The sequence below is a fragment of the Hibiscus syriacus genome, unplaced genomic scaffold (assembly GCF_006381635.1).
Source record: "Hibiscus syriacus cultivar Baekdansim isolate YM2019G1 unplaced genomic scaffold, ASM638163v2 tig00111843_pilon, whole genome shotgun sequence".
NCBI lineage: Eukaryota > Viridiplantae > Streptophyta > Magnoliopsida > Malvales > Malvaceae > Hibiscus > Hibiscus syriacus.
In genome coordinates this window covers 70,019-93,996 of record NW_024063198.1, presented here as the reverse complement: position 1 = coordinate 93,996, position 23,978 = coordinate 70,019, and the positions used below count along the sequence as shown (strand labels likewise).

General features: G+C 37.5%; 2 pseudogenes; one reads left to right on the top strand and one right to left on the bottom strand.

Moving 5' to 3' along the window:
• Positions 1-630: 630 nt before the first annotated feature.
• Positions 631-18,396, top strand: LOC120172160 (annotated as a pseudogene).
• A 1,513-nt stretch (positions 18,397-19,909) lies between these two features.
• Positions 19,910-22,220, bottom strand: LOC120172159 (annotated as a pseudogene).
• Positions 22,221-23,978: the final 1,758 nt, after the last annotated feature.

Below are 23,978 nucleotides of genomic sequence, written 5' to 3'. Positions count from 1 at the left end.
TTGGTCAACCCTCATCAAAAGCTTACAAAAATTTTAATCTTTTTCCAATTAATCTTACCTTTTGTGAATCCAGAAGAATTTTTTTCATAAGGATAATATCTTTTGCAAGTATCAAATTATTTATCTTGTATCCCGATTCATCAATTTCGCGTAATAATATTCATCACATATGAAAATAAATCTCATATCTCGAATGATTTCTAGAGAATAAAAAAGCTGAAGTGGGTTGATTTTTTATTTGTATAGATTATTATGCAAGATTATTCTCTCTAGATGTCTTGTGTTCGAACAACTATATTTGTAGGGTTGTGTATACTTTGTCAATAAGTTAAAAATGTTCTAAACTGATATTACATTGTAATCATCTCATACTATTAAAAAAATTCATTTAGAATGACACAATATTTGTAAGGTTGTCAAAAGTATGAATTCAAGATATAGACACCTTTTCTTGTTATGGTAATGTGAAGAATCTTGGAATCCTTGAGTTTCAAACCCAAGCTCCATCTCCAGTTATCTATTAGATCTCTCGTATTTTCCCAAATCCATTGCATCAAAATTTCAAAAGCTTAACTTTCGATCATCAAATTCATTCATTTTTGCAGCTTTCATAACTTGTTAAATTACAACATGTCAAGAGTCCCCGACCCACTTATCATCGAAAGAGTCATAGGAGAGGTGGTGGACATTTTCTCCCCCACCTTCAAAATGACAGTCACAACTCCAACAAACAAGTTGCCAATGGTCTCGAGCTCATGCCCGCTGTTATCACTGTGAGACCTCGGGTTGAGATCAACGGTAATGACATGAGAACTTGTTGCACTTTAGTAAGTCTTTTGTATTCATACAATATTAATGTCTGTTATCTTGTAAAGTTCAATGAATTTTGATTCATTTCCCTTTTGTGTACCCTTTAGAAGTTCATGATAGATCTGGATGCTCCAAGCCCTAGTGATTCTCCTTGAGAGTGTTAAAATAAATTAATCTCGTATGCGGAAGCAATTAACACATAAGGATCTTGATAGGGTAATTAAATCAACCAAATCAAGCTCATTGCATAATTATTAAGAATTACAGTAAAAGAAATGAGAACTGACTTGATGATTCCATTATGATAGTTGAATATCCCAAAACCAAGAAATAATAAATGTTATCCAATCCTAATATTGTATAATCTTCAATTCGCCTTTTGATGATATCAAGACTTGTTTGATTCTTGATGAAATAATTAGAACCCAAAAAGGAGAGTGTTCTTATTTTCTTTTTAAGAGAGAGAAAAAGAGAGCCTTCAAAAAACTGTCTGCTACGTGATCTTTTTTAAAAAAACCGATTCCACTTTGTTTTTTAAATCACAAAATAACCGAAAGGCCAAAATAACTGAAATATCCTTCTACGTTTTAGTTACACATACCACCACTCAAACTTATATTTTCACGATATGGGACGGGGGATTTACACCCGATAATTGCCTCCTCAATATTACACTAATCATCATTGTGTGTACAACAATATCAATTATCAATTACTTAAATTTTATGAATCAATATTAGAAATCAAAATTTCTAACATTCTCTCACTTTATTCATATATGACAACTATATAACATATAAACATATTTTGAGCTCATTTAAATAATGTAATATACAAGTTACAACTTTGTAAGAACTAAACAGACCGAATCATGGCAGTCACGGTCCTGGAAAACATCCTAATTTCTTCCATGTATTATAGGTCAATACAATTCTAACAGACACAATTTAATAAGATTGACACCCGAAAATATCTTATCCGACAATGTCTTAAAATAAGATCCAACATCTATAATCATAAAAAAATATGCATAACTGAAATATGATTCATAGATAAGAAAAATCCAAACAAACATCGATATTTAGACTATCAAACAAACATAAATGTGAAAGACATATATTCTTACATGTATGACTAATCATCCGATGTACAAGGACTTCGCGACTACTCCCATTTCACTAACATGGCCAATAAATGTCTTAGAAGCTTGTTATCAGTCAACGAATCCACAATCATATCATTAGTGCCAATGTGTACTATTTGAACTCTTTGATTTTGCACATCTTCTTTGACAGATAGATACTTTAAATCCATATGTTTGGCACCCTTGGAGTATCTATCGTTCTTAGAGAAGAATACAACTGACGCATTATCACAATAAATCCTTATCGATTTAGTAATTGTACAAACGATGCCTAAACCATCAAAAAAATTATGCGACCATAACGATTGAATTGTAGATTCAAAGCATGCTACAAATTCAGCCTCTATAGTGGAAGTAGCAATGACAGATTGCTTACCACTCTTCCATGAGACAACTCCATCAACTAAAAAGGAACACATAGTCAAATGTAGACTTCCGAGTATCCGAACATCCGACATAGTATGAGTCTAAGTAACCAACAACCTCAAGGTTACTAGTTCTTCTATATATAAACATGTGATCCTTAGTGCCTTACAAGTACCTCAATGTTACTAGGTACACTATTCAATATATATGCGACAGTCTTCAATGCATACATCTGATAACTCCGTAAAAAGGTCACATTTTGGGACCTTTTCACTTAAGTTATTGAATGTCTAAGAGCTCATTTAGGACCACGTAGATGCATTTAGAAGCATGTAGTTACATGTAGTGAAATTTGGTTTGCTGCGGCATTTTATTTTCAAAGCGGTGATGCCTTATGGGAAAGGTGCTTGATTGATGATATGCAGGAATTGAGAGCAATGAAAAGAGGAAAGGAAATGTCGTGACATATTGAGACTGCTGAGCAGAATGAAAATGCCGCGTTGGACTGGCATTTCGAGAACGAAAAAAGTGGAAGAAGATATTTTTGAAGCCAGCTGTTCCCTACTTTCCGAGATCTCTGCCCGAGAAATCTGCCTCAAAGATCATCCTGGAGTGATCGACGCTGCTACAGCCGATCCTGCTAACCACGCCACCTGTTCTACAGATCCTGTTTGTCCTTGGGCTTTTGCAGCGGGATCATGTCGAGTACTCAGCCAGCAGCCCAGGCTGGATCATAACTAGCTCTGTTCAATCCCCAAGTAAATTAACCATGGTTTGGGGATATCCTAGGAAAGTCAACACCAAGTCCTAGGGTTAATTTTCCCCTATAAATAGAGGATGAAGCCACAATGAAGAAGATTTTTAGCTCTACGCTGATTTGAGCTTAAAACATTAGAGAGAGAATGTCTCACTTTTCTCCGTCAATCCTACTTGCCGTGGCATTTCTCCGTGACAAGCTTGAGGGAGTGGCGTTATAAGTAGTCGATAGGAGCTAGTTCGCTGGGGTAAGTCTTGGTGGCCGAGGAAAGCTCCGGCAATGCACGTCGAAGGCTTTTTCTCCTCCCCTTAGTTCTTTGCCTTCATATTTTGTTATTGGGTTGTAAGGAACGAATGAAACTTGCTTTGTTCTTGTTTATTTAGAACCCCACCATGAACTAATCCTATTTGGTGGGAGTTCACTTGGATGTTTAAGTTTTATTTCAATGAATGGTTGCTTTTTATATGCTATAATATGTTTTGTTTATGAAACTTAATTCCTTAAGGTTGTAGGAGCTACGAGAGTAGCCTTTCCTTAGGAGTTTCTTAGGGTTTGAGGGAATACATAGGTAAAATATCCTTAGTGTTCGAGAGAAACTAGGGAGGAACCATATAAGCAAAGGGTTCTAGATAGTAACTAGGCTTAATCCACCTTAGAGATAAGGCTAGGATTTTATTCGACTAAAAGGAGTTATGCATGAACAAGAGGTTAGATGTTAATGATGTCGCAAAAAGGTATTGTCGAAACATATCTTGTTATTTGGACCAATAAGATCACTGCAGGGATTTACGCCAATCGGTTCTGCCAGGGCATCTTAAATCTGTCAAGTCCTTTACTAGAGATAACATAGGGCACCTCAGTAGACTCTGTCGGGCAGACTAGGCATAGAAGAAAGACCATTCAGAAAAATAGACTTAGATTTTCCTAGTGACTCCTATCGCTCATTCCCATATCAGCTTGTCGTGTGAGAAAACTAAAGTCCTATACATTAAATCCAGTATTTACATTTTATTTTGCCTTGACATTTTCATCTGTTTGCACTTGTCACAATTGAATTTACCATGAAATTTCCATCCAACTTGCCATGACATATTCAATTGCGACCACACTACCACCATTCCATTTCCACGCCAGTCATTCCATTTTGCCACATCATTCTCATTTGTACATACCACCACTAACTTTACTTAAGTGACAAAGTAAAGTGCCTTGACAAACCTATTTGATTTCCTCAATTCCCTGTGGAGACAATACTCAACTTATTAATGTATTACTTGTTCGATTGTGTATACTTGCACATATATCCGCACCAATATTTAGTACTCACAAAGAGCGGACAAGTTTTTGGCGCCGTTGCCAGGGATTGGCAACTAGAGGTTAAATTATTTTGTCATAGTATTTTTTATTTTACTTGTTTATATTTCTTTTATATAGTTTTACCTTTTCTTTTTCTTTTTCTTTTTTTTCAGGTTTTTCTTGGTGTATGACCATAGGACATCCTGAAAAGCCATTAGAACTGATTGAACCTGAGATCGAGAGGCTCTTTAAGAGAAGAAGGTGTGCTGAACGTGAAAATTTGTATCAAATCGAAAATCAAGGCATTGGTCATGAGGAAGATCAGAATGCCGAGGCAAATCTAAATGTTGGGAATGCAGTCCGACCTCGTACCATTCATGATCATTTAAACCCTATATTGGATGACTTAAATCCTAGAATTGTGGCACCAGAAATTCAGGCAGCCTACTTCGAACTCAAACATGTCATGTTCAATATGCTAAATTCCATAGTGCAGATTGGGGGCATACCAAATGAAGATGCCAGGCAGCATATTCGTAACTTATTGGAGGTGTGAGATTCATTTCGCCAACAAGGAGTGCACGAAGATGTTTTGAAGTTAAAACTATTTCCATATTCTCTGCGTGACCGAGCAAGGGCTTGGTTGAGTGGCATTCCAACGGGTTCAATAGAGTCGTGGACTGATCTGTGTAAAAAAAATTACTGTGGCATAATCCTCCGAACATGAACACCAATTGAGGAACGACATTGCTTCTTTTCGTCAAGCTGATGACGAATCAATGTATGAGTGTTGGGATCGTTACAAAGGATTGCTTTGCAAATGTTCAAATCATGGTTTTTAAGATTAGACATAAGTGGTGATGTTCTATAATGGAGTAAATGCGCCCACGAGGATGATGCTAAATGCCTCGGCAAATAGGTCATTACTTGACAAGTCACCAGCAAAGGCATTTGACATTCTGGATAGGATAGCCACTAATGATTATCAGTTTCTATCTACAAGGCTTAGACTTGGGCGAAATTTACATGGAGCTTTTGAGCTATATTCTAAGGATTCAGTGTCCGCCCAACTTGCTACTATCACCAATATGTTGAAGAATTTGTAAAGGCTGAGTGAGGTGAGAGAAGTGAAGGCAACCAATTCAGCATGTTTATTATGCCATGGCAATCACAATGAGAGTGACTGCCCGACCAATCAAGAATCCATCAACTATATTGGCAAATTCAACCGAGGCAACAACAATCCCTATTCTAACACATATAATCTTGGATGGCGTCAATATCCAAACTTTTCATGGGGAAATCAAGGAACCAGCAATGCTTATCAACCAGCTCGGCAGCAAAATTTTAATGACTCCCAGAGATTTCAATCGAATATGCCATGGCATAATTCCAACAAGATATGCCATCTTCATCTAACACCGGTTCTTTGGAGGCCATAATGCAAGAGTTCATAGCAACAACGAAGACAATGTTGCAAGACCACGCGACCTCCATCAAAAATCAAGGAGCCATACTTCAAAGCCATAGTTCATCTCTAAGGGCATTGGAGAGTTAGGTTGGTCAAATTACCGCGGCATTACATAAACAAAGACCAGGACATCTGTCGAGTGACAATGAAGTCACCAAACCTCATGGCAAGGAGAAATGCAGTGTGCTAACTCTCTGAAGTGGTACGCAAATTAATGTTGAAGACAAGTTTGGGGGAAGACCGAAGGATAATTCACCCCTTGAGACCGTGCAAGCAGAGCAAGAAGTGTTAGAAGAAGCACCTGTTGAAGAGGAAAAAGATGAGGGTTCATCGAGTAAAGTAATTAAGGGGCAAACAAAAATGCCAAGGCAACTTCTGTTCACACCCCGTCAGTACAGGAAGTCAGACCCCCACCTCCTTTTCCAAAAAGCCTGAAGAAGCATAACGAAGATATTCAATTCAGAAAGTTCGTTGAAATTCTAAGTCAACTTTAAATCAATGTTCCTTTTCTAGAGGCTATGGAAAAAATGCCTATGTATGCTAAATTCCTCAAAGAAATTGTTACCAAGAAGAGAAAGGTTGAGCAGTACGAGACAATTGCCACGGCAAAAGAATTTTGCTCTTCCTTAAGCAAGCTGCCTCTAAAGAGACTTGATCCGGGCAGTTTTATCATCTCATGTAAGAGACAAATTTGTTGGAAAGGCACTATGTGACCTTGGCTCAAGTGTGAACTTGATACCTAAGTCAATTTTTGTAAAGCTTGGGATAGGAAATACGAGACCCATATCTGTCATCTTGCAATTAGCCGATCGTTCACATGTTCGTCCCGAAGGGAAAATTGAAGATGTCATTGTGCGGGTTGACAAGTTTGTTTTCCTGTCAATTTTCTGATTCTGGACTGTGGGGTCGATGCCACAGCACCCATCATTTTGGGGAGACCCTTCTTAGCTACCGATCATATTCTCATCGAATGTGAGAGGGGTGAGATAACCATGAGAGTGCTCGGTCAATATGTCACTGTGAATGTCTTCCGATCTCTCAAACATATGGATGACTCTGAAGAATGCCAAAGTATTTTAGAAGTGGATACATTAATCACGAATAAAGCAGATCAATTTTGCCAAGACAATTTCATTCAGCTGGGACCTAATGAGGGGATACTGGAAGACTTAAAGGCCTAAGAGCCTAATGATTTTTCATCCGAGGAACAACAGGCTAGCTTTCTCAAAGCTAGCCCAGGTACGCATTTTGAACCTTTGAATTTTGAAGAGTTTGTTCCTTCCAAGCCCTCATTACAACATGCTCCTACCCTAGAACTAAAGAATTCGCCACAACATCTTAAATATGCTTATATGGGTAGTAATAAAAATTTTGCGTGTGATTATTTCCTCTGCCCTTACTCCTAACCAAGAATCTAGTTTGTTAAGTGTTTTGTCACAACATAAGAGAGCGTTAGGATTGACAATGGCAGATCTGAAGGGAATAAGTCCTATAATCTGCATGCACAAAATCATGGTGGAAGAATGCCACGATAAATCCATAGAGCCATAGCAAAGATTAAACCCAATCATGAAACAAGTTGTGATGAAAGAGATTCTCAAATGGCTTGACGATAGAGTAATTTACCCCATATCGGATAGTTCTTGGGTGAGTTTCGTTCAATGCGTGCCAAAGAAAGGAGGCACAACCGTGGTAACTAGTGAAGATAACGAGTTACTATGTACACACATTGTCACCTAGTGGCGAATCTGCATGGACTACCGTAAGCTCAACAAGGCCACCAAGAAGGATCATTTCCCTTTGTCGTTCATCGATCAAATGCTGGATCGACTTGTTGGCAAGGCATTCTACTGTTTCTTGGATGGATACTCGGGGTAAAATCAAATTGCCATCGCACTAGAGGACCAAGAGAAGACAACATTCACGTGTCCCTATGGCACTTATGCTTTTCGAAGAATGCCTTTTGGACTCTGTAATGCCCCGACAACTTTTCAGCGCTGCATGCAAGCCATATTTTCAGACATGGTTGAGGACTTTTTGGAAATTTTTATGGATGATTTTTCTGTTTCTGGTGATGACTTTAAAAAATACCTCGACAATCTGGAAAAGGTACTAAAGTGATGCGAGGAGGCTGATCTCGTGCTGAATTGGAAAAAATACCACTTCATGATGACCGAGGGCATTGTTCTAGGCCATAAAATTTCTGCAAAGGGTATTGAGGTAGACAAAGCCAAGATCGAGGTGATCGAGAAGCTACCCCCACCAACTTCTGTCAAGGGCATTCAGAGTTTTCTTGGACATGCGGGATTTTATAGACGATTCATCAAGGACTTCTCCACAATATCCAAGCCCTTGTGCAACCTTCTGCAATAGAACCAGCAGTTCGTGTTTGATCAGAAATGCCATGGCGCATTCAAATAACTGAAGTAAAGACTTATCTCTGCACCGATCGTAGTTCCCTCATATTGGATGACACCGTTCGAAATAATGTGTAATGCAAGTGAATTTTACCGTGGGGGTTGTGCTTGGGCAACGTAGGGGTAAAATTTTTCATGTTATATATTATGCTAGCCGTACCTTGAAAGAGGCGCAATTGAACTATACTACCACTGAGAAAGAATTACTTGACGTGGTATTTGCATTTGACAAGTGTAGGCCATACTTGATAGACACCAAAGTCATAGTTCACACCGATCACTCAGCTATAAAATACTTAGTGAACAAGAAATATGCCAAGCCTAGACTTATTAGGTGGATATTAATACTACAAGAATTTGACTTAGAGGTAATTGATAGAAAAGGTACTGAAAACCAGGTTGTAGATCATTTATCTAGGCTAGAAAACATTTCAAAATGTCATGACATTTTTTATATTAAAGAAGAATTCCCTGACGAGAAAATTTTATATGCCACGGCAATTTCGTGGTACGCTGACCTTGTTAATTTTCTTGTTAGTGGTTTTTTTCCTTATGAATTAAATAGCCATGGCAAGAAGAGGTTTCTGTATGATGCCAAGTTCTATTTTTGGGACGAGTCATACTTGTTTAAGCAATGTGCCGATCAAATTATTCGACGGTGTGTCCCCGAAGAGGAGCAACGAGATATCTTACACCATTGCCACACAGCACCCTGTGGAGGGCATTTTAGAGGTGCCAGGACTACTGCAAAGGTCCTCCAATCAGGCTTATACTGGCCGTCACTATTTAAGGATGCCCATGAGTTTTGCAAAGCGTGCGATAGATTCCAACGCACTGGGAACATTTCCAAACGACATGAAATATCGCTGCAAAATATTTTGGAAATAGAGCTTTTTGATGTTTAGGGCATTGATTTCATGGGAACATTCGCATATTCTTTTGGAGACTTATATATTTTTCTTGCGGTGGACTATGTATCTAAGTGGGTTGAAGCGATTTCCATATCGAGGAATGACTCGAAGACGATGCTCAAGTTTCTTCACAAGAACATCTTCACTCGATTTGGAGTACCAAGGGCCATTATCAATGACGAAGGCACCCACTTTGATAACAAGGTAATTGCTAAGTAATTACAAAAATATGGAGGGCGGCATAAAATTACCACGGCATATCACCCACAAACAAATAGACAAGCTAAAGTGTCCAACCAAGAAATCAAGCAAATCCTCGAGAAGGTGGTGAACCCTCAAAGGAAATAATGGTCCCCAAAGCTTGATAAAGTGCTCTGAGCCTACCGAACGGCATTCAAGACACCTTTGGGAATATCGCCCTTCAAGATGGTATATGGAAAAGCCTGCCATCTGCCAGTTGAGCTAGAACATAAGGCATACTGGGTAATCAAGAAGCTGAACTTTGATGCACAACTAGCTGGGGAGAAACGGTTGCTCGATCTGAACAAAATGGAAGAGTTTCGAGCGTAAGCATATGAAAATGCCAAGCTCTACAAAGAAAAAACTAAGAAGTGGCACGACAAAATGCTTTTGCCACGACATTTTCATGTTGGCCAGAGAGCGCTCCTGTTTAACTCTAGGCTCAACCATTCGAAGTCCACCATGTTTACTCATATGGCGCTGTAGACATTAAGAACATGGACGATGGGTCCGTCTTTAAAGTTAACGGCCAGCGCCTGAAGGCTTACCTAGGAGTCCTACTATTGCGTGACAAGTCTACGCTTCTCTTGCATGACGTTGATATTGGCCCAACATCTTAAGGATGTTGTGACATTTTAAATTTACTCCTATGCATAAATAAATTTACTTTGCTATTATTTTAGTATATATTCTTTTTAATTATTTATTTTTATTTTATTTTTCTTGCAAGAATCATTACACGTAGTAAGCACGTGAGGCATACGGTGGAAGCTAATGGAATTTGGGCAGCAAACTAGAAAAGAAAAATGAGGGAAATTTTTTCAATTTTTCATCTTTTTACTTTTGACTTAGGATTTTATTTTTTTTTACTTTATTTTGTCCCTTTCCCGCCTATACCCCACTCCTACTTAATTACTTCCCCCCCATAAAATCTTTCTTTTGTTTTTATTTCCTTTCACTTTACTTTTTGACTTTTCTTTATTTCATCTTCTTCTACCCTCCTTTTGCACCGACAATATCCATAGCCACCAAAGCTTCAAGCTTTCTCACCCTGTATTTATTTTCTGTTTACACCATGGTACGATCCCTTCTGTCCACTTCTGCTACTGCATCTTCGCCACGCTTCGTGGATGACGCCGCCCGAGACCGGTTCCAAAGCATAAAAAGCCGACAGGTATTTTTCGAGTTGGAGTTTATCTTCTCCGATGAGGATAAGGTCGACTTAGGGAGCGACGTGCTCGACATTGTTAACAAGAACAAGTGGCAGAAATTTGCCAAACACCCTGCCAATATCAATACGTCGTTAGTGAAGGCATTTTAGTCAAACATCACCGTGCCAAACCAGCATGTCGTCGTGGTTTGTGGCATTTCTGTTTGATTTACTCCCACTGCCATTAATCGTTACTTTAAATTGCAAGTGGTTGAAGACCGTCACACCACTTTCGCACAAGAAGCAGATAATGAAACATACCAAGGCATTCTGGAAGACCTCTGTCTTCCCGACACCCAATGGAATGACTAGCAACTTAGCCGCAGGACCGTGGATCGAGAGCAGTTGCTACCACAAGTAAAGTTGTAGAACCACTTTATGAAGCACAAGCTTCTACCCACTTCCCATAACACCACCGTGTCCTGCCAACGGATGCTTCTATTGCACTCAATCATATTCGGGTGCTCTATTGACATAGGGAAAATCATTATGGAGAAAGCTCATTTATGCCTGAAACGACCTCCAAGTGCCCTAGTATTTTCGAACCTCATCACCGCGTTATGTTGTAAAAAGAAAGTGCCTAAAGAACAGTTCGACGAGATTTTCCTGGGCATCGCTGGAATTACCAAGGCAAAATCCCTATGTTGTTGGGTTTGAAGGAGGCCAAAGGGAAGGAAAAGGAGGCGACCACATCTCGTACTGCAGCATCTCCTCATGCCAAGGAAAAACCAGATGCCTTGGAACATGCCATTCAGAGTACTCAAGAGCAAGTCGGGCAACTGTCCGACAAAATGATGACATATTTTGCCTACGCCAAACGCCGAGAAGAATTCCTCACCAACACCTTCTTGGAGTTTCTCCCGCATACAAATGTCACCGTCCTAGTCTTCCCTAAAACACTTGGACCACCAGATGAGGATGCTGAGGCAACTGCAGATGTGCCCCATCCTTCCACTGCCGAAGTCCATCAGGCCAGTGAAGAAAGCCACCAGCCCGCTAAAGTAGAAGAGCCTACTGACCCAGATCCATTCCATGTCGTGTCCCCAGCTGAAGATCATGAAGCCAACCTCCAACTCGTTCATGTCCCTGATTCCCCGCAATTTGTTGAACCCCTGGCGGCGAAACATCCCGACATGTCACAACCTGCCGCGCAAATGGAAGAAGAGTACCCCGAAGTACCGCAACCCACTCAGTCAACGGAGGAGACACAATCTGAGATGCCATGGCAAGCTCCTTTGCATAGGAGTAGATGTTACCTAAATAAGGCATCTAAGCGCAAGGAGCCCTAGCTCTCAACCATCCCAAAAGGTCCCAGTACTCCTCCGGCTACACCCGTTTCTAACACTGAACACTCCAGCCCCGTAAAATTGAGAAAACGCACCCATCGTGCGACCACTGCACCACCACCTGCATGAAGTCAAGGTACCTTGCACTGCATTGCATTCATAGAATGTAGTCTCATTTTTCTTAGTTTTAGTAAGCATCTGGGATAATGATTCTCTCAAGTTTGGGGGAAGTAGGGTTCTTGCATTATTGTATGATAGTATTAGTAAATTAAATATGCCATGACATTAGTAAATGTTTGAATAGTTTTCTGGAATTAGTTAAGGATGCCTGATGATGATGAATCTTGATAGATAGGATAGAATGTACATAACTGGTTGATGATGATAGAACCAACTCTAGGACTTGCTTCTTTGAAATCCTTGAATACACGATTGTATGTTTTCCATGCATGAGAAACTTAGAAAATTTTTATAAGAGAATTCTTAAATGGCGTGGCATAAAACTTTGAATGATGAAAACCACAATGTAAAATATATATATATATATATATATATATATATATATATATATATGAAATGAAGAGAAGTCATAAATTAATGCCTAGGCATATCTATAGAGGGACACTCCGCTATGCCATGTCATATGAGTGAATGAAAGATGTCACGAGATGACTCTACCTGACTAGCTCGAGGGTGGAAGGTATGCTCCCTTTCACCTAGAGTGTTGGATGGTAAAGTGATGAGCTGACTCCCCTCATAGCAGAATTAAAGAAAAGAAAGCAAAGTGGGAGTAAATATTTATAAATGTCATGGCAAATTAAGAAAGCTTGCTTAGAAAATTTTTAAGTTTGTTAAGTATGGACTGGATACAAACACGCACACACCCACACAAAGAATCTTGTTCTAGGGGACAGTACTAGATTTCTCAACCTAGTCTAGCATGTTGAAGCCATATGTACTGAGGGCTGAAATTTTATCCCATAAAACTATTTTGCTGTCTGAACTTGTCATGGTATTTTTATTTTGCTTATTACTATCCATTGCTTGAGGATAAGCAAAAACTTAAGTTTGGGGGTGTGATAACTCCGTAAAAAGGTCATATTTTGGGACCTTTTCACTTAAGTTATTGAATGTCTAAGAGCTCATTTAGGACATGTAGATGCATTTAGTTGCATGTGGTGGAATTTTGTTTGCCGCGGCATTTTATTTTCAAAGCGGTGCTGCCTTATGGGAAAGGTCCCAAAATGAAAAGAGGAAAGGAAATGCTGTTACATATTAAAACTGCTGAGCATAATGAAAATGTCGCGTTGGACTGGCATTTCGACTGTGAACAAAGAGGAAGAAGATATTTTTGAAGCCAGTTGTCCCCTACTTTCCGAGATCTCTGCCCGAGAAATCTGGCTCAAAGATCCGTCTGGAGGGATCGGTGCTGCAACAGTCGATCCTGTTGACCACGCCACCTGCTCTGTAGATCCTGTCTGCCTTAGGCTTTTGCAGCAAGATCATGCCGGGTACTCAGCCAGCAGCCCAGGCTGGATCATAGCTAACTCTGCTCGATCCTCAAGTAAATTAAGCATGGTTTGGGATATCCTAGGAAAGTCAACACCAAGTCCTAGGGTTAATTTTCCCCTATAAATAGAGGATGAAGCCACAATGAAGAAGATTTTTAGCTCCACATTGATTTGAGCTTAAAAAGATAGAGAGAGAAGGTCTCACTTTTCTCCGTAAATCCCACTTGTCGTGGCATTTCTCCGTGACAAGCTTGAGAGAGTGGCGTTCTAAGCAGCCGAGAGGAGCTAGTTCACTGGGGGCAGTTCTTGGTGGCCGAAGAAAGTTCCGGCAGTGCACGTCAAAGGTTTTTTCTCCTCCCCTTAGTTCTTTGCTTTCATATTTTGTTATTGGGTTGTAAGGAACGAATGAAACTTTCTTTCTACTTGTTTATTTCTAACCCCACCATGAACTAATCCTATTTGGTGGGAGTTCACTTGGATGTTTAAGTTTTATTTCAATGAATGGTTGCTTTTTATATGCTATAATTTATTTTTGTTTATGAAACTTAATTCCTTAAGGTTGTAGGAGCTACGAGAGTAGCCTTTCCTTAGGAGATTCTTAGGGTTCAAGAGAATACCTAGGTAAAATATCCTTAGTGTTCGAGAGAAACTAGGGAGGAACCACATAAGCAAGGGGTTCTAGATAGTAACTAGGCCTAATACACCTTAGAGATAAGGCTAGGATTTCATTCGAATAAAAGGAGTTGTGCATGGACGAGAGGTTAGATGTTAATGTTGCCGCAAAAAGGTATTGCCGAGACTATCTTGTTATCTGGACCAATAAGATCACTGCAAGGGTTTACGCCAATCAGTTTTGCCAAGGTATCTTAAATCTGTCGAGTCCCTTACTAGAGATAGCATAGGGCACCTCAGTAGACTCTGTCAGGCAGACTAGGCATAGAAGAAAGACCATTCGGAAAAATAGACTTAGATTTTCCTAGTGACTCCTATCGCTCATTCCCATATCAGCTTGTCGTGTGAGAAAACTAAAGTCCTATACATTAAATCCAGTATTTACATTTTATTTTGCCTTGACATTTTCATCTGTTTGAACTTATCACAATTGAATTTGCCACGACATTTCCATCCAACTTGCCACGACATATTCAATTGCGACCACACTACCACTTTTCCATTTCCACGCCAGTTATTCCATTTTGCCACAGCATTCTCATTTGTACATACCACCACTAACTTTACTTAAGTGACAAAGTAAAGTGCATTGACAAACCTATTTGATTTCCTCAATTCCCTGTGGAGACAATACTCAACTTATCACAGTATTACTTGTTCTATTGTGTATACTTGCACATATATCCGCACCAATATTTAGTACTCACAAAGAGCGGACAAGTTTTTGGCACCGTTGCCAGGGATTGGCAACTGGAAGTTAAATTATTTTATCATAGCAATTTTATTTTACTTGTTTATATTTCTTTTATATAGTTTTAACTTTTCTTTTTCTTATCTTTTTCAGGTTTTTCTTTGTGTATGACCAGATGACATCCTGAAAAGCCATTAGAACAGATTGAACCTGAGATCAAGAGGCTCTTTAGGAGAAGAATGCGTGCTCAATGTGCAAATATGTATCAAATCGAAAATCAAGGCATTGGTCATGAGGAAGATCAGAATGCCGAGGCAAATCTAAATGCTGGGAATGCAATCCGACCTCGTTCCATTCGTGATCATTTAAACTATATATTGGATGACTTAAATCAAGTAATCCACTACTCCTTGTGATAGCCTGTTTTGATACATGTTTGGTTTGCTTACCCTTAATGCAATTAACATAAGTATCATTCAAATCGGTAAAATTCAATTGAGAAAAAACTCCACTTTTAATTAGCCTCAAGATCTTTTGTTTGGATATATGACTGAGTCTTTTATGCCACAAGTTAGCAAAAGATTCATTAAGTGCATTCCTTTTCATACCAACATCACATTCAACATCAACATTAAACATGGAATTAATAAAAGTAGAATTTAGATTGAAATAATACAAAGTATCTGACAATAAACCAATACCACAAAGGTTTGTTCCACTATACAATGAAAAACAACCATGTCTAATCCTAAAATCAAATCCTAAAACATCCAACCTAGAAACAAAAACAATATTTCTAGAGAAATCTAGAACATATAGGCACTTCTCTAAATCATGGCAATGACTTGTATCTAACACAATTCTATATGTCCCTACATCTTCAATTCTAACCTTCATCCTGTTTCCCATAAATAGAAAGCTTTCACTTTTCAGCATTTGGTGGATACTTAGGGAACCCTGTATAATATTAGAAACATGAATTGGTTACACCAATATTAAGCCACCAAGTATTAGAATGTACCTCAATCAAATTTGATTCAAAGCATATGTAAACAAAATGTATACCTGCCTTTTCAAACCATGTTTTCCTCTTTGGGCAATCAAACTTCTTGTGCCCAAGTTTGTTGCAAAGGAAACATTTCATTATCTTTTCAACCCCTTCTTGCCCTTACCGGGATGCACCTTAAATGGCTACTTTCCCTTGCTCTTCCATTTCTTACTTGGAGCTTTGCTGCCACTAGAACCAGTGTTTGAATTACCACAATAGGAAAAGTTGTCTTGGGGAAGTTTAAAATTAAGTACTTCCCTTTTCCTTGTCTCTTCTTGCAAAGTTGGTTGTATGCTCTCCAAAATTGCTTGAAATCATCACCCTTACATGATTTCATCATGAACTCAACTAACACTCTCTCACCAATATCCATATCCAATCTTTTAAGCCTATTATAGGTATTCACCATGTGAGTAATATGTTCTTCAGCAACATCAAACTTATCCACAATGTCTGTTATAGTACGCTTCCTAATTTCAGCCGTAAATTCCCTCACATTCTCAGTATTGGGCTGGGAAGGCATAATTCCCTCACATTCTCAGTCTTGGGCTGGGAAGACATAATATTAGGCTTTATGCTAAGCTTAAGAAAACTCATCATAAGCCTATTCTATATTTCCCAGTTCTCCCACAGTTTCTTGTCTGCCTCTGGACTAGTATCGGTCAGTTTAGTGGGCTCATCAATAACTAGAGCTAAATCGAATCCCAAATGGCCAACATTTAGCTTTACATATTCGATCCAATCATCATAGTTCCGCCCATTAAAATTGATACCATTGGCATTCATATTTGACATAGTAGAGACCACTGCAAACATTTACATCTTACATATTAATTGTTTTGAATTTAAACCATAATTCAGACTATAACATATACCAAAACATTACATTTAAATTCACCTTTGGTCTAAATCTAAACACAACCAACAATCATCAAACATGCATCATTCTTATAACATATATAAGGTCAATCATTAAGTTTACTTTAACATACAAGTCATCTTTGGATGTAACTTATATATTAATTAAACAAAGTTCATAACCTACTTCAATTGTTATTAACCATGAGAAAGATCTACTTTTGGGTAATCATATAACTATATATTAACAAGTATAAATGTTTATTATTCTTAAATGTCATTTATGATGCTACATCAAATAAACATTATAGACATAATATAACCCATTTAATGAATTTCGAGTGGGCCACTTTGGTGACTAACGCAATCACTAAAATATTAAAGATTTAAATAATGATCTAAAATTGTTTTATGTGATCCTACACTTGCCACGCCAACTTCATTCACCATCAAACTGGGATCATATCATTGTTCATTATCAATTAACAATCAATCTAACATCAATATCATAATCAGTTGTCAATTTGCAACTTCAATTGATCTTCAATAAGAAAATACACAAATTTCTTATGAAACCTTTAATAAGAAAAATACTCAAATTTCTTATGAAACATATATTGGTGATTTAATTCCTATCAAACATGGTTCTGATAACAATTATTAAAATCAATTAATCTTGCATGCGGAAGCAATTAACACGTAAGGATCTTGATAGGGTAATTAAATCAACCAAATCATGCTCATTGCATAATTATTAAGAATTACAGTAAAAGAAATGAAAACTTTCTTGATGATTCTATTATGATAGTTGAATATCCCAAAAGCATGAAATAATAAAATGTTATCCTGTATAATCCTCAATTCGTCTTGTGATGATATCAAGACTTGTTTGATTCTTGATGAAAGAATCATAACCCCAAAAAATAGAGTGTTATCGTTTTCTTTTTAAGAGAGAAAAAGAGAGAGCCTTGAAAAAAAAACATGTCTGCCTTTTTAAAAAAACTAATTCCACTATGTTTTTTAAATCACAAAATAACCGAAAGGCCAAAATAACCGAAAGACCCTTCTACTTTTTAGTTACACATAACATCACTCAAACTTATATTTTCATGGTTTGGAACGGAGGGATTTACACCCGATAATATGCCTCCTCAATACTACACTAATCATCACCGTGAGTACAACAACAACAATTATCAGTTACTTAAATTTTATGAATCAATATTAGAAATTAAAACTTCTAACAGAGAGAACATTTGTATTGGTTCATATATTTAAAATTTTATGGTATATTCGAATTTAAACCTTACATTTTTTGTTCAACATGTAATGCAACCTTAGTTTCTGAAATAATATGGTAGGATGGTTACTGACATTCAGGGTACTACCGATGCTTCATTCGGTAAGTTCACTTTAATATAAAATTCTACATCCATCTCTACTCAAGGCTGGTAATATTTGCAATGTAATGAATGGATTATGAGCAGGGAGGGAAGTTGTTGCCTAGGAGACTCCAAAGCCAACAATAGGGATCCATAGGTACGTGTTCATGTTGTTCAAACAGAGTGGGAGACAAACGGTGAGGCCACCATCTTCAAGGGATTACTTCAACACAAAGACGTTCTCCGCCGACAATGGCCTCGGACTTCCTGTGGCTGCTGTGTACTTCAATGCCCAAAGAGAAACTGCTGCAAAATCAAGAAGATAACTCTTCCACTCTCCATTATCATAATTTTAATCATTAAGTAATGGAGATCAAGATATTTAGGGTTTGGTACGTAGGATAATCTTGTACTGTTTGTGTTTTAAATGTAATCATGGATGGACCAATTGATGTAAGGAATAATTGTATTTCTAAAAATTTCAAATTTTTGTATAATTTAAATAGTTTCTTTTAATGATCTAATTTTTTTTTAGCTCATGAAATTTAATAATTTTAGATTTTAGTTTTTTTAATATATTTTCTAAAAATCCTTATTTAAGAAAATAAACTCTAATTAATGTTATTTCAGAAGAAGAAAAAATTCACTTCACTAATTGACCCATTTTGGCCACTTTCCCCATTCCTTCTGTGGGTATGGAAACGTCTCAATCACTCTGATCATTCATGAGAATAACAGAATTTTGAAGCTTGTTTTATTGGGGCATAGGCTTTTGGACGTTTTGCTCTTCACAATTATTAATGCTGTACCTATCTTATTAGGACGCAAACCTAACTAAATTGACTTTTCTTTTTGTACAGGTTGAGTTTTTCAAATTTCCAAATCTTTAAATATAATGGACATAAATCTACTAAAATTTACGTGATTTTAGATGCTGAATTAATAATCAGTTTAATAAATAAAACTAATAGTAAATGAGATAATAGATTTTTTATACAAATAGTTGATTTTATTAAAATTATAAACATAAAAAATTACGATAAAAATTTAAAATTATAATCATAAATTAAATTTCATAATTAAAATATTTTTTTATAATTATTGATATAAATAATATTTTTTTAACTCAATGAATTGAGTTGATTTGAAATAGGTTAATCATAATTTATTCTTAGGTCTCTAGGTAGATTTATGATACTTTACACAATTTCTAATTATAAAAATATATCATTTTTTTGTTTTCTTTGATTTTTGTTTAACTAATGACATCATTAATTTTAATATTTATTGTGGATCGTGAATAAATTATTAATTCTTTTAATTTTTTCATTTTACCATTTTTTCAATTTTGAAAAAAAAATCTTTGTCGATGTAATTAAAATTATGTAGTGCAACTACCTATTAAATAATTTAATTCGCTCAGTACTCTTTTATCACTTTGTAATGTATCTCGTGCTACAAAAACAATTAATTTTTATGAAAATTATTGAATTTTTTTATGTTTATGGTCATTGGATATTTCATCTCTCTCCGCATCTTTAAATTTAATATTTGGTTTTTATGAGGCTTTTAGTACCTATTGTCCTAATTTTTCTCACAATACTTAAGTGTGTTGTAATTATAATTTCTTCCATTACTTTTACTAATAAAAATAATTTGTCATTATTAAAAGAAACATACAAATAATACAAATGCGAATATAGCATGATTTCACTATAGATTATAAAATTCATTTAATTATGTCATAAAATTACCATGATTTCCTAAATTAACTCCGAAATTCTTTAAATATGACATTGTTTTGTTGTCATAAAATTAGCTTTTCAAATCATAAACCGATCACAACCCATCTATTGGGGATTGCTTATTGTTTTGTTTTGTTGTTATAAAATTAACTCCAAATTCTTTAAATATGATTTCGCTAACAGTTTCCACTGATTCCACCGTTAGTTTAGAAGTGGGAACGTTGTTCACCTGAATCTGAAATCCAACTGTAAATAGGCTTCCACCACTTATCCTCCCAACGAACTCGTTTTTCACCAAAGGTCCGTTGGAGTCGCTTCATCCGCCACGATAACTCGGTGAAGTATACGATTTAGCATGTTGTTCTCATTTGCATTAATGGCCTGCAAGGGAACACCACACCCCAATAGATAATTCGAGTGAGAAAAATCTCGAGAGTGAAAACTTATACTGCCACGGAGAAGAGACACGCAATTACCATGTTCCATGCCCTTGGCAATATGGACCATCTCTTGTATGGGTCCAACATGGGACAAAATGTCCCATTCGCTCCGCATCCGTTCATCCCGCAAGAAATCAAACAGGCGTTCTCGTGTTATCGGCATCCAAACAGAAGTAGCAGCACACAATACAACACCATGTGGCTCACCGGGATCATTTAAATTCTTCCGTGTAATGACCCTTACATCTTCACCAACATTACCAACACTAAGCTTGTCCCATTTATGAATGCTTGAAGCACAAACTCCGGCGCAGAAGTTATCCGTCATGCGTCGCGCAAGCTTTAACATGCTTTTCTTCCCATCAGGAGAGTTATTCCTATGGTACAGGTAGTGGCATTAGGCAAGGAGACACCCATTTTTTTAAGGATGGAAGGGTGATGTACAAGCTAAAAGAACCTGTAGTATTTTCGTCCGGGGCATCTCGGGACATCAGTATTGCCATGTAGTCACAATGCCTTTGGAGAGTTGCTAGCCACCTGTGCGCACCGAACCCGAAACCAGAACTGAGTAATGGCCGTAACAGATGGTGTACAGAACCGTCATTGTATTCCGAGTGTTCGATCCATGTAACCTTTATTTAAATATTTTTAAGGATATCAATGGAACTTCAGAACACCACTGCAGGAAAGCAGAAATAAGATCAGAGCAATCACCTTGGAGCACTTATTATCCACATCTTGGATAAGACAGCCAGAGGGAAGTTTCCTGCAGTTTGGAAACATCTGCGTATCTGCAGCGCCTTGGCTAACATCGTTTGAAACATCGATCACGGCCCATACACCCTCGGAATGCTGCTTGCAGAACCGAATGAATCTCACTCGACGGACAGGAACCAAAGGCGAAAGCACTTGAAATTCAGAATCCATCTGCAGAGTAAGATTTTCGTCGAGTTGGAGCTAAGCAGCAAAAGAAGCAAAGACAGATGGTTGAGAAAAAGCATACAAGTAACTCATTGTCTCTGGTTCCACCCGTACCACCGCATAGCACATCAATGGTTGCTGCTGTAGAAATCATGCATGGAAACATTTCCGACCAACAATTCTATTCATATAAAGTAACATAAAAAGAACTTGTTAAACAACAATTCAAATACTTGATCTGAAGATTTAATCAATAAAATCGGACCCTGCAACAAGTCGGGTTGATGGCTTACCGCATCCATCAGTGCCTCTACAAGAGCCGAGCCACGAACGTAAACCAGTTTAAGCCGTCTAAATTGGAGTGCCTGCACTTTTCAGGCCACTAAAACAGTTCCTTCCAACTCCAAGCTCTAAATTGGAGTTTAAGCCCTGAGAAGGAACGGGACTACCTAAGAACTTGTTTGATAGAGCACATATCCCGCTAAATTCGTCTTTTAATCGATCATTCTCGATCCTCAACTGGTATTGTTCATAAGATATTTCACCAGGCACTGCAGGACCACCACAACTGTTGCATACCGGAGTAGTCATGGCCTGCTTCAACAAGTTATTCTCGGCGGTCCGGCGGAGGCCATCCTGATCGTCACCGGAAACAAATTCAAAATTATCACTGCTGGACATACTCTCATATCCATCCATTGTTTTCTGTACCAAAACAAACTCCCCCTCTTAAATAGAGAATGGCAAGGCTGTCAACGCCCATGCATGAAAAATTATACCTCTCTTTCTCAATAAAAAGTCAGTTTAGGAAAGAGAAAACAGTGGAGCAACAGAACAAAGAGACGAACTTTTTATCTTATAATATAATAATATATAATCAAAGAGTTCACACCATTTTTTTCTTATAATATAATAATATATAATCAAAGAGTTCACACCATTTTTATCTTATAATATAATAATATATAATCAAAGAGTTCACACCTTTTTTACGTCTGCACCTAAATCCAGCGTCCCAGCCTGAGAAATCCCTGAAAACGCCATAGATGCACTGACAAATATGAAGGAAAAAAAACGTAAAAGAATGAAAATCCACAGTTCATCCCTCCCTCTCTCTTAGTTCCAGTGCAAGTAAAGAAAAGAAAGAGGCTGTAAAGAGTAAATGCGCTTAAACAAAAACCCAGTGAAGAACAAAGAAAAACAATCCAAACCCAGCACGGGGATTGAAAAAAAAAGAAAATAAAAGAAAAAGGTAAAACCTTTTTTCCAAAAAAAATGACAGTAAGAAAAGGTCAATGTTTTTGAACAGTTGGATAGATACAGGCTATCAGATCCTTCTCTTTTTCACTGTTGGGATTTTTTTTTTTGAAGAATTAACTGCTGGATCTGTACGATAAGTAAAAGGACATAAACTATATATAAAATTAGCTCCTTTCTTAGTTCTGCAAGCTGAGAGAGAAATCAATATTCAATAGTCAAACTGGTTAATGCTCTGTTTAATATCTAAAGGAAAGAGAAGATGAGAGGCAAATCTTATAAACCCTAATGAAGACTGCAGTCATCTCCTCTTCTTCTTCTTCTTCTTCTTCGTTTTCCCCATGAATATAAATATAAATACTAAACCGGGTTTTGGGATGTCCGCCTTTGTCTCCTACCACGCGCCGCTTGTTGATTCTTGACGGTATATCTGATGTTGTCGATACTCCATATGCCCGCCTACAACCTACGATGCGAACCTATCCGGAAGTAGACACGTATAATGAAGACGATACTCCGCGTCTTAAGGACACAGTTTTGTTTCATGTAGAAAATAGTTGTAGGAGGTTATTCTGTTAGAAAGTTAGTTAGTTGGTTTGGTTAGTTTATATGTTAGTTAGACATCTAGCTATTGTATAAATACATCAGTTTGTAAGTTTATGAATATATGAGAATGAAATATTTTTCAGTATTTCTTGGGTCTATATTTTAACATGGTATCAGATGGTATATTTCTGGGCTCTTGGGTTATTGGGTTTCTTTCACACTAATCCAATCCAGCCCTCGTTTCCGTCTCTCGTTTTCGTTTCTCGTGGAAAATTCCCAATTCCAGTTCTACTTCTCTGTGTTCTTTCTTGTTTTAATTCCTCTTTGCGATGCCTCCACAAGACATTTCGGATATCGATTTCACGCATCCGTCCGATACACCGGTGCTATTCTTATTTCTCATCAGCTCATCGGCGTTCATGATTACAGGGTTTGGAGTAGGTCTATGCGTATTTTTCTCCTTGCGAAGAACAAACTAGGGTTTATTGATGGGGTTTGTAGTCTGTCTGATTTTGTAGAGAAGCTTCAACCGCAATGGGATCGTTGCAATGCAATTGTGCTTTCCTGGTTTATCAATTCGGTTAGCAAGGATCTTTCAGCAAGTATTGTTTTCTCTTCTAGTGTTGCTCTTGTGTGGCCTGATTTGAAAGAAAGATTTGATAAGGTTGATGGTTCTTATTTTCTACACCGAGAAATTGTAACCCTCATTCAATGCGATTCTCAATCTCGTCATATTTCACCAAATTGAAGCTTCTATGGGATGAATATGGCGCTTTGGTGCCTCTTCCTTCGTGTGATTGTGCCAATGCTCAGCAAAATACTACTAATGCTCTTCAACAATGTCTTTTCCAGTTCTTGATGGGTTTAAATAAATCGTACTTTGTTGTGCGTAGTCAAATTCTTCTGATGCAGCCATTATCATCTGTTAATCAGTTTTACTCAATGTTGGTTCAAGAGGAGTCTCAGCGATCTCATTCCACCAGTATACCTTCAATCATT